Genomic DNA, 15,276 nt, shown 5'->3' on the forward strand with positions numbered 1-15,276 from the left:
GTGATTGATCAAGTGGTTGGTTATACAGGAGAGAAACCATAGGTTTTGAAGTGTTCCATCCATTTGTTGGTATTGAATTAGGGTCAAGAACCTAATTTCATAACTCCGGGGTTAGGGGGTCCTATTTAAGAATAAAAAATCATGGACTTTCGTTTATCCACCTAAGAGCTATAGGTAGAAGAGTGTATCGTTCGTTTGGTTTAACTCCCAAGAGTAAAATGTACCTTAAGATTGGTTACTGGGGGAATTACCTGCTCAAGTTCCATACCTAAGTAAGAAAGCTTCCTAAGTAAGAAAGCGTCCTAAGTAAGAAAGCTTCCTAGTAAGAAAGCTTATTTTGCTGGTATTCCATCAACGTGTTTCATCTTTTTGTGTTATACTTGTAGAAAAAGGAAATATTGCTGCCTGAGACTAAAAGTCTCAGGAAATTTTGTTTTCCACTTTTCCAAACCATTTCAAAAGTATACATAGGTCATTTCATGACTACTGTAGAATGGCCAAAATAACACATTAGATTTTTGTTGTGTGAATACAAAGACCCAGAAATTTAAAGAGTTAAAGGGGTGACTGTACCTTTTCACTTACGCTTCCCTCGTAACAGGGGGAGTTCTGGTTGCTTGAGAAGATCAGTCTGGTGCCCCAAATATCGGATATCGATAACGTTTTTATACCTGCCTTTCTTAACTTTTTCAGGGCTGCCCAAGACATGAGACCCCCTAGTCCTATCCCTGGATATAAATGTATGAAAATATTTTAGATAAATTGTAATTATCCTACTTGCAAACTAGGATTTAAATATAGCTACAGTCTAAATATCAATATTGAACAGTTTGGAAGGAACTGATCTTCTATATGTTCATTCACTCCAACCATTCTTGCATGTCTACTATGTGCCAAGAAAAAAATTAGTTACTCTCTAAATTTAGTACTCCATGTACTTGACGTCATAAAAAATAGGCCATTTCTTTTGGTTTTCTAAAAGATTAATTTGAAAATTACTCTAAAATAAAACAAATTACATCATTACACCTATATTTCAATCCTACAGCAAGCAGTCTATTTTTGTGATTTTTTTCCTTATATAAAATATGTAATTAAAATTAAAATCACATCTAAGTTCACAACAGTCAGTTTTGCTATAGGAATGTACATCCATAAATTATGGAGTGGCCCCTTCCCTTATCTGCAGTTTTGCTTTCTGCCATTTTAGTCAACTGCAATGGTCTGAAAATATTCAATAAAAAATTGCACAAATAAACAATTCATAAATTGTTTTTATTTTTAAATTTTTTTCTGCCAAATTAAAAATGTATTTTTGTACTAAGTAGATTTTATTTTTTTATTTCTCTATTACAGTTGACATTCAATATTATTTTATATTAGTTTCATGTGTACAGCATAGTGGTTAGACATTTATGTAATTTACAAAGTGATCCCCCTGACTAGTCTAATAACCACCTGGCACCATACATAGTTATTACAATACTATTGACTATATTCCCTATGCTTTACTTTACCTCCCCATGACTATTTTGTAACTACCAATTGGTACTTCTTCATCCCTTGATCCCCTTTTCGCCCAGCTCCTCAAACCCCCTCCCATCTGGCAACCATCAGTTTGTTCTCTGCATTGATGAGTCTGTTTCTGTTTTGTTTGTTCATTTTGTTCTTTAGATTCCACATATAAATGAGACCATATGGTATTTGTTTTTCTCTGTCTGACTTATTTCATTTAGCATAATACTCTGACGATCCATCCGTGTTGTCACAATGGCAATATTTAATTATTTGTATGATTGAGTGGTATTCCACTGTGTATGTGTACCATCTCTTCTTTATCTAATCGTCTGTTGAAGGACTTTTGGTTGTTTCCATGTCTTGGCTATTATAAATAAGGCTGCAATAAACATAGGGGTACATATATCTTTATGAATAAGTGTTTTTCTACTTTTTCAGGTAAATACCCAGAAGAGGGATTGCTGGGTCCAATGGTAGCTCTATTCTTAACTTTTGGAGGAACCTCCACACTGTTTTCCATAGTGGCTGTACCAATTTACATTCCCAACAGCAGTGTAGGAATGTTCCTTTTCTCCACAGCCTCTCCAATACTTCTTATTTATTTTCTCATTGATGATAGCCATTCTAACAGGTTGTGAGGTGGTATCTCAATGTGGTTCTGATTTGCATTTCCCTTATACCTAGTTGATGCTGAGTCTCTTTTCATATATCTGTTGGTGGTTTGTACGTCTTCTTGGACAAGTGTCTGTTCATGTTCTCTGCCCATTTTTAATGGACTGTTTGAGGGTTTTGTGTTGCTGTTGAATTGTATGAATTCTTTATGTATTTTGGATATTAGCCCCTTACCGGAGGTATCATTTGCAAATATCTTTTCCCACTTAGTTGGTTGCCTTTTTGTTTTATTGATGGTTACTTTTTTACGGCTAAAATTCCATTGTATATATGTACCACCTCTTCTTTATCTGTTCGTCTATCAATGGACACATAGGTTGCTTCCATTTCTTGGCTATTGTAAACAATGCTGCAATGAACATAGGGGTGCATATACGTTTTCTAATTATTGGTTTAATTTTTTTCTGATAATACCCAGAAATAGAATTTCTGGGTCTTATGCTAATTATTCTATTTTTAATTTTTAAGGAATCTCCATACTGTTTTCCATAGTGGCTACACTAATTTAGAATCCCACCAACAGTGCACAAAGATTCCCTTTTCTCTACATCCTTTCTAATACTTGTTATTTATTGTCTGTTTGATAATAGTCATTCTGTCAAGTGTGAGGCAATGTCTCATTTTCATTTCCTTGATGATTGGTGATGTTGAATATCTTTTCATGTGCCTGTTGGCCATCTATATGCCTTCTTTGGAGAAACATGTATTCAGGCCCTCTTCCATTTTTAATTGGATTGTTTGTTTTTCGATGTTGAGTGGCATGAGTTATGTACGTATTTTGAATATTAAACCCTTATTGGATATATCATTTGCAAATATCTTGTCCCATTCAGTAGGTTACCTATTGTCTTGTTGATGGTTTCCTTCAGTTGTGTAAAAGCTTTTTAGTTTGATGTAGTCCCATTTATTTATTTTTGCCTTAGCTCGAGGAGACATATCCAAAAAAATTTTGCTAGGACTGATGTCAAGAGTTACTGCCTATCCTTCTAGGAGTTTTGTGGTTTCTGACCTTACATTTAAGTCTTTAATCCATTTTGACTTCATTTTTATATGTGGAGTAAAAAAATGATCTAGTTTAATTTTTTTTTTGCCAGTACCTGTCCAGTTTTCCCAACCACCATTTATTGAAGAGACTGTTTTTTCCCTATTGTACATTCTGGCCTCCTTTACCATAGATGAATTGACTGTATTAGTGTGAGTTTGCTTCTGAGCTCTCTATTCTTTTATATTGTTCTGTGTGTTTGCTTTTGTGCCAATACCATGCTGTTTTGGTTACTATAGATTTGTAGTATAGTTTGATATCAGGTATTGTGATACCTTCAACTTTGTCCTTCTTTCTCAAGTTTCTTTGGCTATTTGAGATCTTTTCTGGTTCCATATAAATATCAGGATTATTTGTTCTAGTTCTGTGAAAAATGCCGTTGATATTTTGATAGGGATTGCCTTGAATCTGTAGATTGCTTTGGGTTGTGTTTTTTATTATTATTATTATTATAGATTTCCTCACATAAAGAGAAAATAGGATTTTCTATAGACTGAGGTAACTTCCCAGAAGCCTGTTTTGGACTCAAAATATTTGGTTTAGGCAGAAAAAAAAGACACATACCATGTTCAAATTTGGAAATGACTAGTTGCATTTGGTATTATACCAAAGGTAAATATAATTGAGATTCTAAATTCTAAATTTCTAGACCTGCACATTTCATTTATTAAAATATATAATTTTCTGTGGCGTGTTTATTTTTATTCATGCTGTAATGATTTGATTAAAAGTAGAAATGCTTGCTTTTATTAGGAAACTAGCAAAATTTGACCTAAGTAAAATCACTTAACTAGGAGAGTAATTAACTATTTACAGAAATTATTTATAGAGAAGTGTGGTATGTTGTTATGTCACGTCAAGATACTGAGTACAACTCAGAGTAAATGAATGGCATTTTGTTAGTGATGGAATGTATTGTAAAGAATTCCTCAGTAAAAATACAAACATGATGGAAACAAAAAAAAAACATTCTTCCTAAAATCCCGAGTGCTGCCCAAGTGCAGAACCTCACCCGGTTAATTTTCAGGAGTCACTAAAGCCCAACACCTTCCATTTCCAGCTCTTTCAAGCAACATTTTTGTGTTGTTGGGCCGAAAGATATAAAGAGCTGTGAAAACTCGCTCTTTACATGGTATCTGGTGTAAACTGTGAATCACTTTGACCCATCATTTCTACTTCTAGATCTTATATATATTCCCCCTGCTGTGGTGGATTTTGTATGTTTAAAGTGTGTATTTGTGAAGGGGTATCTCTTCTAGAAAATGGACAATCTAAGGAATAAGGAATTAGTGTACCACTCAGGTCTTTTATTTTAACTTAGGATTCAGAAAGCCATTTCCATTTGGTCATTATCTATGTACTAACATTTATCCTACTTACCTCTTTATGCTCGTGTCCTTGAAATTAGGGTTGTGCGTGAACACCAATTTATCTCATCCTTGCCAACAATAGCAAGAAAACTTCAGTTCTGAAAACTTTCTATACTTAATTTCCAATAGTGATAAGAATTGTTAAAATATGTGTGGCAAATGCAGGAGGCACTGGAACATAGTATTTCTCTATGAGCACTCGAATTGGAAGCTGTTTGTCTCAGATCCCCCTTAGACCTGGCTTGGAGATCCCTTCCTTGCAGTTATCTGCTCTCCTCACCCTAACTTGAGTATTCCTCCTTGTACAGTTACAGATTTTCCCAACTTCTTAATCTAAGCAATGTCAGTACCTTGTATTCCCTTCCTTGTTATTCTTGCCCCTAAGTGTCTCATAGATTACTCTTCTCCTTTGGTCTGTCTTTCCAGAACTTCAAAATCCAGCTCAGGTCCTTTTACAAAATGTCTATTCATCACCAAAAAAAAAAAAATTGTTTTATAACACTACTTGAGACCCCTTCAGCCTTTGTCCAGGTGGTTTCACTATATTCAGAGACTACAGTTTTTAAGATTTATTTTTATTTCTATATATTTAAGGGTTTGAAAGCTTTAGGCTAAATCTCAGTGGTCATTCATTTTTGCTCTCATTCAACCAATACTTGTTGACCAGCTCTATGTTAGGTTTTTTGGTAGGTACCAGGCAGATAGCCATGAACAAAATGATGTCCCTTTTGTGTGGAATTTGCATGTTATCAGGGGAGGCCAACAATAACAAAATAAGTATAAGATAAAATATTAAATAAAAATGCCGTAAAAATAATAAGCATAAAGGGGAAAGGGAAGTGATATTTTATTTTATTTTTATATTTATTAAAGTTTATTGGGGTGATAATGGTTAGTAAGTTACACAGGTTTCAAGTGTACAATTCTGTAATACATCATCTATATATCACGTTATGATATTTTAGATAGGGCAGCTAGGGAAGGAGGCTGGAAGTATGACATCTGAGCAAGGTATAATGAAGTAAAGGCAGGAAACGTACTAGTATCTGGAGGAAGCAAGCCAGAATGAGGGGCCAGTAAGTTCTAAGACCCTGAGATGGGAATATGCTATTCCAGGAATAGCAAGGAGACTGGTTAGTATGACATGATACACTAGAAGGAACGTTATGATAATAAAAGTATCTGTCATGAGAAAAAAAGCATACATGAGAGCAGATGCCTCAGTATGAAAAGACATGGTTCAGATCCTTGCTGATGTATTAGTTTGCTGTGTGATCCTGGGATAAGATGTTAAATTTTTCGAGCCTCATCTTCCTCATTTGAAAAGAGCATAATGACAGCTACCTCATAGATTTGTTGTGAGGAATAAATAGGCTAATGCATGTAAGATGTCTGGCATTCTATCATACATTTAATAAATGGTAGTTATGTCAGCTTACTCATTATTTTTATTATTTGCATGCGTAGACATGTTCTTTAGATAAAAACATTATTTACATGCATATATGTGTTATAAGATAAAAAAATATTAGTAGCAGAAACTGAAAATGTTATGAATTATCGGAGTTGGGACCACTCAGTTCAACGTAGTTGTTTTAATACAATCAGCAAATGTGTGACGATCCCAGTAATTAAATTTCAATATATTCTTCCATTTCACTAGTTTTTATAAACTGATGAACTACCAGTATGTAAATTGAGTAAAATTGCCTACTCAGTCTTAACCACAGATATGTAGAATTATATGTAAAATTAACCCTTAGCCTTCTGATTTGTTATTGTCACATTCCATGGAAGTACGTAATCTATACACTTCTGTTTCAAAGGTCTGCAGAACTGCCTCATGTAGTGTTTTGGTAACTACTTCATAGTTGTCCTCCAGAGAAAGTGGATAAAAGTGTCAACAGATGAACACTCTATGTATTCTCCAGCCACACATAAGGGACAAGAAACAGAGTGGCCCACAAAATATCATAAAACTGAAGCACTTTCCAAATTAGATATAATTATTTTTATTCCAAATAATGTTTGCTAGACTGTTTCCAAGTATCTGTAAAGATTTTAAGATTTTAAGAATGTCTTAGTACTTACACCCTTGTATGTTTTAAAATCAATCACACCATTTCTTAGCCTAAATCTTCTCATCTCTAATTATAAGATACAAATTTATCTTGCAAAGTGATTGATTTTTAGGATGAGAGAAGTGATTTATTTCACTCAAGGTAAAAATTATCTATCTATCTATTTATCTATTCACGCATCAACCAACCCATCTATCTATGTAGATTATCATTCAACAAATCATAGTAGATGTTAGTAGTGGAAGAATTATTAAGAATATTAAAAGGAAAGACTATTTAGGAAGAAAAATGTCCTGAAGCATAAGGTCAGTTATTTCTCTCAGTTTTTGATACATGAAACCTAAAAAGTCTCAGTTCCATAAAGTGATACTAATGAATGTGATTACTAAAAGCTTTTACTTGATATTTGTTGTGGTCTTACAAATATGTGAATTCTATCTTTAAGCATTTCAGCATGCCAACTATTGACTAAGCAAACGCTATCCACGATATGTTATGGCTCATTTTTCTGTTTGTCAAAAACAAAGATGGGGATTATTATGAAAATTTTAGTAGATGGACATTAGGGAATTATGTAAAATAATTTGTAAATTTAATATGAAACCAAGACATCTGTTCAAATCAATTTCCCACAGGTAATGTGGCAGAGAGTACAAGTTCAGACAGAGGAAATGAAAAAAAAAAATTCTGCAGGGAAAGATACTGAGTGTAATAAACATAATTTTTCATCCTCAAGTAAACATTATTTAAAAGGAGAATTTCTGCCGTTTTATCTATATCCCTTGCCTCTCTTATCAACACCCCTTCCCTCTCACCTCTTGTTCAAACCCCAAGCGTTGGGATTTTGGTGGGGCTTCTTCCACTAATAAAACTGAAACAGAATGTCATAAATATGACACTCTTAATAGAATTTAACAGCTTTTTTTCCTTCGTTGTCTTTGTTTGCCTTTGAAAATGTAGGTGTAAAATTTAAAGGCCAAAAGACCAAAATGCAATTATATTCTGCCATTTCTTCATTCTGACTGATAAATTTGATAAAATATTATTGAACTTTTAACACACACACACAAAAGAAAAAACAAGCAAAAATGAAACAAAACCCTCTATAAAGAGACTTTTCAATGTTTAACTTCTGTGTGAAAAGACGGTTAATCACTGTGAAAACATTAATGGAATCTGTGCTTTTCTAGTGACGTCAAGGGATAAAATGAGAGGGAAATGATCATTTTCTATCCATTCCATTGTATTAGTCCTAAGTGACCAACTAATGTCATATCTGATGCTTGTTTCCAGGGCATAAGTGTAGGTAAACGTTTTCCTAGGTATGCTGTTGTTTATCAGGAAAAGTTTCTTTCCATTTCATTTCCATTTATGTAAGTTATTCTGTCAGTAGGCAAAAAAAATGACCCACAGGCCAACAGGTCTACCATTATCCACTCTAGAGTATACAGCTTTCACTGTTTGTGGATAGCTTCCATATATTTTGCTTGCCTCTTGTGTGGCACGAACAGAGACAAGTTGAGATACGTAGTTTTTGTGAGGAGCTATGAATGAATTAATGAATAAATGATAGGGACTAGTGATCAGTCAATTCATCCAAGTGTTTAGTAAATTGCCAATAATTGTATTACTCCTGTAGGATTAACCAGGGGGTATAATTTAAAAATTATTTTCAGAAAGTATTTAAACTTTTTGTATACATTACTATGGTAACTAAGGACAAAATATATTCTTTTCTTATGTCTAGCCTTATTTTTTTCTTTTAGAAATGTTGAACACTTATATCACAGAGCTTGAAGGACTGTAATTTAAATTTTTGAGCAAAGATAATTTCTGTTTCTTAACATCAAAGTGAAAGAGAGTAAATGCAGTCGGAATAAAACAGTTGGAGAAACAAGAATATCAAAGATAGATGGGGAGAGCTGGCCCATTTCCAGTTATATTTCCACATGCTTGCAGTGGAATCATGCCTTTCATTTCGTTCATACCTTTTTCTATTAAATATGAACACAGGAAAATTAATGCCATTTCCACTTGAAAGCTAGTGGCTGGCAATATTAGCATTGAAGTAACCGTGTTTCCCTGAAAATAAGATGGGTCTTATATTAAGTTTTGCTCCAAAGACGCCATTAGGGCTTATGTTCAGGGGATGTCATCCTGAAAAATAATGCTAGGGCTTACTTTCCGGTTAGGTCTTATTTTCGGGGAAACACGAAAGTAGTAGTAGTAGTAGTAGTAGTAGTAGTAGTAGTAGTAGTAGTAATAGTAGTAATAGTAGTAATAGTAATAGTAATACTAATACTAATAGTAATAGTAATAATAAAAGAGGTCTAGTTTTTCTTTTTGGATAGGCTGCTAACTTGCTGTGTGACCTCAGGAAAATCATTAACTTCCTGGTCGTCAGCCATCTCCTATTGAAAAGGAAAGGCTTAAATTCAGTTTCTCAGGACGAACATTTTCTGATTGTACGTGCAGTGTATAAAAGCTTCTTGAATGTTCGTTGACCTGAAACCTTACCTAACTTTGGAACTATACCCATAGTCCTCTATGTACTTCTTTGGTGTTGAAAGTTCAATATTGAGCAAAACAGCCCCCTTAACATGTTTAAATTCTTATTATTTGTTTCCTGAAGCTGGCACATTTTCTCTTCCAAGTGCCAAAAGTTAAATAATATGCTACTTTGTGAGGAGTTAAATGTAGGCATGCCATAGGCAGTCTACTCCTCCAGTCTACTAATATACTCTACTATGAAGAATGTCAGATGATTACCTACCGGCATGTTTACCACTCTTATTATAATTCAGTAACATTCATATTCAAACAGCAAGACTATAGAGCAGCATTTTCTAGAAAAAATTAATCTCTTTCAAATCCATGTTAGTGGTAGGTAGATGTACAAGTCCGATACGGTGATTAAAATGCAGGGGCTTTGGGCACACTGCCTGGATCAGTATCCGGGATTATTGCTTCACCGTTAGCATGACCTAGGAGAAGTTAATCTCTCTCATCTAATAATCCCTCATAGGCTTGTTTTGATAATTAGATAATTCAATGTGCGTATGTAGTACACTTAGCATAGTGTCTGGTATCTAATAAATCTCTTTATATACTATTTTCTTTTCTACTATAATAGTTAATGGAAGAGAAACTAGAATGTATTAAATCAACTAAAATAAAATGCTTCTGTATTTGTTCATTTCAAAAGGAAATATGCAGGTGTTTCATTTACCTCCTACGTGCCTTTTATAGTGGGGCATCGCATGGTTAGTTTGTGTAAAGGTCCAGCAAACTTTCTCATAATGATTTTTTATTGAACATATGGAAACCATTAAGTGTTAGCAAAAGTCACTATCCACTGAGCTATATCCAGAGGTTGACAGTTACGTCTCTCTCTTGCAAAAATAAACACATGAATAAATGCACTAAGAAATATATTACCTGTCATTTTCATCTCTAAGGACACTTCAACAAACAATATCTGAATGTTAAATACACCCTTCATATGAGAAATTACTTTTTTCCTCTAGAATGTACTAGGACACATCTATGAGGAAAATATAAGAATCTAATCGAGACCATTTCCTCTCATTTTATATTTAAAAGATGGCGCTATATCATTTTGTTCACTTGTATAACCGTAGGCAACCTCTAAAATACTTAAATTTCTTAAATGTCACATATTTCAGTTAATATTGAGCTTATATAGTTGGTTTTGGTGAATATAATAATCTATCAGAAGTAAGCACATAAACCCATTCTCTCTCTTTATATGTATATACATACATATATAATAATATGTATAAAGCTGATAATATATAATGCATCCTAATTATATATAGCTATATAATTATATATAATTATAATTTATGTTTGATTTCATAATTTCATGTGTAATCCACATGTGTTGTACATAAGTGTTGACCTATTTAGATATTAGGTAGAATGGGTATATAAAAATATTTGCAAATCATTAAATAATTTATGATGACTTAAAAAGTGTGATTTACACTAATACACCACTAGAGTGGAAAGATTTTTATGTTATAAAATAATGAAATCTTTAGAAGTTTTCAAACAAGTAGTGTGCAGCAAATTAAGAACGTGGACATTGAAGTAGGTAGATTTGGGTTTCTAATCCCTGGCTCCAATATCCACTGTCATAGTGACATTTTGCCAATTACTTTGATTCCCTATGACTCAATTTCCTGCTTTTTCGAGAAGGGAATGTTAATGCTTATGCCACAAAACTATTGCACGATCAATCAAGGTAATGGATGGAAGCACTTAGCACATCGCTTGACATATAACCAACACCCACTAGTGGTCCTGTACTGTTATTATTGACTTACTGTTTATGTGGTTTTTTTCCCTAGATAGCAATAAGGCTAACGCCAGCCATAGGCTCTTCAATATTCTCCTATGACCCCTCCCCCGTGGACGATGTTAACAGTTGGGCATTGACTTGTTATGTGGACTGATGTGTTCTTCCTTAGTTTCAACTATTTTTTTCAAGATTATGAACCTAATCATGTCTGCTGCAAAGACAGTGGGAATGTGAAAGCGTTAGAAACTAGAGACCCGTCATCATAATAAAAAAGAGATGTAAAATGTGAATGAGGAGACGATTATGAATGTGGTAGATATATATGAGGTCCATCATTTGACAGTAGAGATGACGCTCAAGGACAGACAAGATGCATCGATGTTTGGAGAATTTTTGAGGAGGAAAATTGAGACAATGCCAAAACTCAAAAATGTGAATATATAGCTAGAGGAAAAGCAGCAGTACTAGATGCCAATTAGTCCAGCATTAACTTAGGGGTAAGGCAGGGAGTTATCCACTTAAATAATTTGGGGAATGGTGTGGATGATGTCACTAGGTCTTAAGCCACAGATGCCTCATGGGCTCTGGGCCCATTTGAATCACCACCACCTGGCAGTAAGTGGGGAGGTCCATGATTGCCAGGGCATCCCTCCCAATACTTGTGGAGATCACTGGGAAAGGGGGAGAGACCTGCCTTGACAGATTTTCAACGTGGGCGAAACTGGTCTATTTTGAGAAAAGATGTTCAATAGAACATATGTCAGCAAGGAAGGGAAGATTATGCTAGTTTTAAAGCTCAAAAGGACTGGCTTACACTCTAATTTGAGGGAAATGCATCCAGGGATTGAAACTTAATCTCTCTCCTCTTAGTCATTTTCTGAACAGATGGATTTTACCCCCTTTCCACTTGAGGGTAGAAAACGTAACCATATCAATCCCAGGTTTTCTCCATCAATTTTAGTTTAGGATTGTTTCTCCCCTTCTTCCGCTGCAGGCATCCCTGTTCCCCAGCGTTCATGAAGCACGGCCTCCAGGAAATATGGCTGCATACGTTGTTATCTACTGGATGCCCAACGTGGTCTGTGCTTTGGGACTGGATGTATTTATTGTTGGGCATCTGCTAATGTGTCCATTTCCCAGTCTACTTTAAGGCCTTATCTTCCATGCCCCTTTTCACTGAGGTAACCCCCTGTCAGGACTGGCTCTCTCTCTCAACTAACTCCCACATTTTTCTCAGGGTCAGGAAAATTTTGTCCACTGTCTTGCTGCACTCCAAGGCCTCGAGAAATTTGATGAGGCTGCATTTCCGCCCATGAACTAACTGCCACATCAGGGTCTCTCTTCATAAACACACTAGCATCCCATTTTCCTATTTTCTTTCCAACTCTTTTTTTATCCCCTTGCCCGGAGAGTTCTTATCTCTACCGTGATGGGAAGAACGCTTTCTCATTTTTTTCCGGACCTTTCTCTGGCTTGTACTTAAACTGAGGCATTAAAAACAAACAAACAAACAAACAAAACAACAACCAAAAGTCAAAAATATGAAATTCATTTCTTCTTCCACAGAGAAAACACCTCTTTGGAGCAAAAGGTCTAGTGACTCCATTAGAGAAGCGTCTTAGGGAACAAGGTGTGGAGAGATATACAAAGAGGAATAAGGCATCGTGGGCTCCCCTATGCGATTACAGTCTAGTGGGGAGGGGACACACACACACACACACACATACACACACACACGCACACACAAACACGTACACACACATACGGACCAGGTTGTGGAGGACTTTGTCATTCCAATGAACTTGGATTTGATTATCTAGGTCAAATTGGGATGTATATTCTCCACGAAGACGCATGCTAAACAATTCGGTTGTGAGGGGGAAAAATTATAATATTTTAATTTATATTTATCTATCTTATTCTTTAAAAATTAGTATTTTGAGTGTGTATTTTATCACATACATACTACATTAGTTTTATCTAGGTGATTAAATTTTGTCAATGTAATTTAAAATGCATATGTTTGCATATTAATATTTATATAGGAGACATGCTTAAAATCTTTTTTTCTGATGAGATACATAAACATTTTGAGATCTTCACTCCAGGTAAAAAGTAACCATTGCTTTCTCTTACTCTTTGCATATGAATTGCGAGCTGCTAAATCTTTTTTTTTTTGTCTCCTACTAACCCCTATCTAGGGTTATGGTGTTATTTTTCTAGTTATTAGAAATATCCTGCTTATAGACAGATGCCCCTGGATCTTGAATTTGGAGTACCCAAGAGTTGAGAGAGTGAGATCTGGGACACAGAGATCTATTGTTGAGTTTACCTTAGTGGTGATGTAATGGGTTTGATATGTTCCATGGACACAGTGTGCATTTTAGAAAGTGGAAAGACTTGGAATCAGGGGACATTTTTGAGTCCAAGCTTTGCTAATTATTATCTGTGTGATTTAGAGCAAGAAATGGACTTTTCTGTGGCTCTGTGTCCTCACCTATAAAATGGGGAAGTGTTTATCTCCTCATCCTTCTCATAAGGCAATTGTGAGGATCTAATGAGATGAGACTGTGAGACAGCTTTGAAAGTGTAACACCCTATTGATATTGATTTGGGAATAGATTGTCAGTTTGCACATGACATATTTGCATGAGCCAATTGTTTCTGGTTTTCCACTCCAAAATCTCCTACAAAAAAAGCAAAGGGGCCTTCTTCTCAAGAGCAGTAGAAGGGCAGAGAGTAGACTTCATGTGCATCACAATAATAACAGCAATAGTAGCTCTCACTTCTTGAAGGTCTATTATATACTTTGCTGGCACTGTATGTGCTGTGTCTGCTTCTTTTGTTTGTTTTACCTGGAATCGATAGCTCTCCCTCCTTTCCCCTGGATTAGTTATTCACCCTGCTAGGAAAGCTCTATTCTCATTTTCAGCTGAGAAATATGAGACTCAGAGAGGATCAGTAACATATATAAAACACGTACATACATACATACGCATCTATGCCTATCAGTCTTATTTCCCTTATTCAGTTCTCTGTATTGTCTTCCCTTCTTCCATGTAAACCAATCCAAGAGACACAGTTACAGGGAGTTTGCAAACTGGCTAGGGGCAGAGGCTCTCTATCAATGTCCACATTTTTGGTTTAATTCTAGTCATCCTGTGACTATGCAATGACTACAAGTTAGTTTGATTTGGAGTACATGTCCAAGTACTGGACAAAGTAGATATTTAATGCTTGAATCAGATTTTTCAATTAGCATGTTGCTCTGCAGGCATCATACGAAATTGAAGAAAATGTGTAGTGTGTGGTTCTAGGTTGAAATTTAGGAATCCTCCAAGGGCAACTCTTTGTTTTCCAAATAGTTCAGACTCCTTAGGTTGACCAGCAAGGACCCTGACATTTGAAGCCTTGTCTACCCCACTAATGGATTTTGTCCCTGATAACGCCCCCTACTCAGAGGTTCTCTTCATACCAGCCATGCTGAACTGCTAGAGTTTCTCTAACACCCCACACTGGTGTTTCCTTTGTTCTCTGTGTAAGATACCATTTTCCACACCCAAACAGCTATGTTTTCTTAATAGACTTTTGCTCCATCTTACAGGACCTTTATTGATATATTTATTTAGAAAGTGAAAGGGGTAGGAAAGATACTGGTGTAAATTCTGGTTTACAACAGGTGTAAACCAGAATTTCCCCAGAAGAACTCACATGCATGATCTCCCTAGTCCAATGTGGCCTTAGGGAATCTATGCTGTATAGCCCAGGCAGTTAGTAGGTCTACCCTCAGGCCTTGGCTGAGTTTTATAACATTACCATATGATGCTTTATTTCTATCTGAATTACTCCCTAGATTTTCTCTATAGGGAAATAATTATTTATGGCTTATTCCTCTTTGTATCTCTCATGTCCGATTCAGACTGTGGCACATAGTCTAACTGATTAGAAGGTGTTTGTTGAATGAATAAGTAACTGAACAAATGACCACAGTATCCCACCATAGTATTCTCAGTTCTACTTTGGTTTGGATATCTGGTTGCCGAACTAAAGCTGTAGCCTAAGAAATTCAGTCGTGAAATGCCTACAGAGCTAGGAAAATTGGAATAATTAGGTTCTTCATGATATTATTTTGAGTCATTTCTCCCATACATGGACATAAGCCAAAGACAAAAAAAAAGAAAACTTCTGGAAATCTGAAGATTCAAGAATAACATCATTGAAGCAAAATGAATTTAAAAAGTAGGATCTGTTATAGCTACTTCATAATTT

General features: G+C 35.3%; 1 protein-coding gene across 6 annotated transcripts in view; it reads left to right on the forward strand.

Annotated features, from left to right (window-relative positions):
• Window positions 1-15,276, forward strand: part of DMD (dystrophin) — a 2,143,628-nt gene that overhangs the window by 1,206,037 nt on the left and 922,315 nt on the right. The window lies entirely within an intron of this gene.

The sequence above is a fragment of the Rhinolophus ferrumequinum genome, chromosome X (genome assembly GCF_004115265.2).
Source record: "Rhinolophus ferrumequinum isolate MPI-CBG mRhiFer1 chromosome X, mRhiFer1_v1.p, whole genome shotgun sequence".
In the NCBI taxonomy this organism is placed as follows: Eukaryota; Metazoa; Chordata; class Mammalia; order Chiroptera; family Rhinolophidae; genus Rhinolophus; species Rhinolophus ferrumequinum.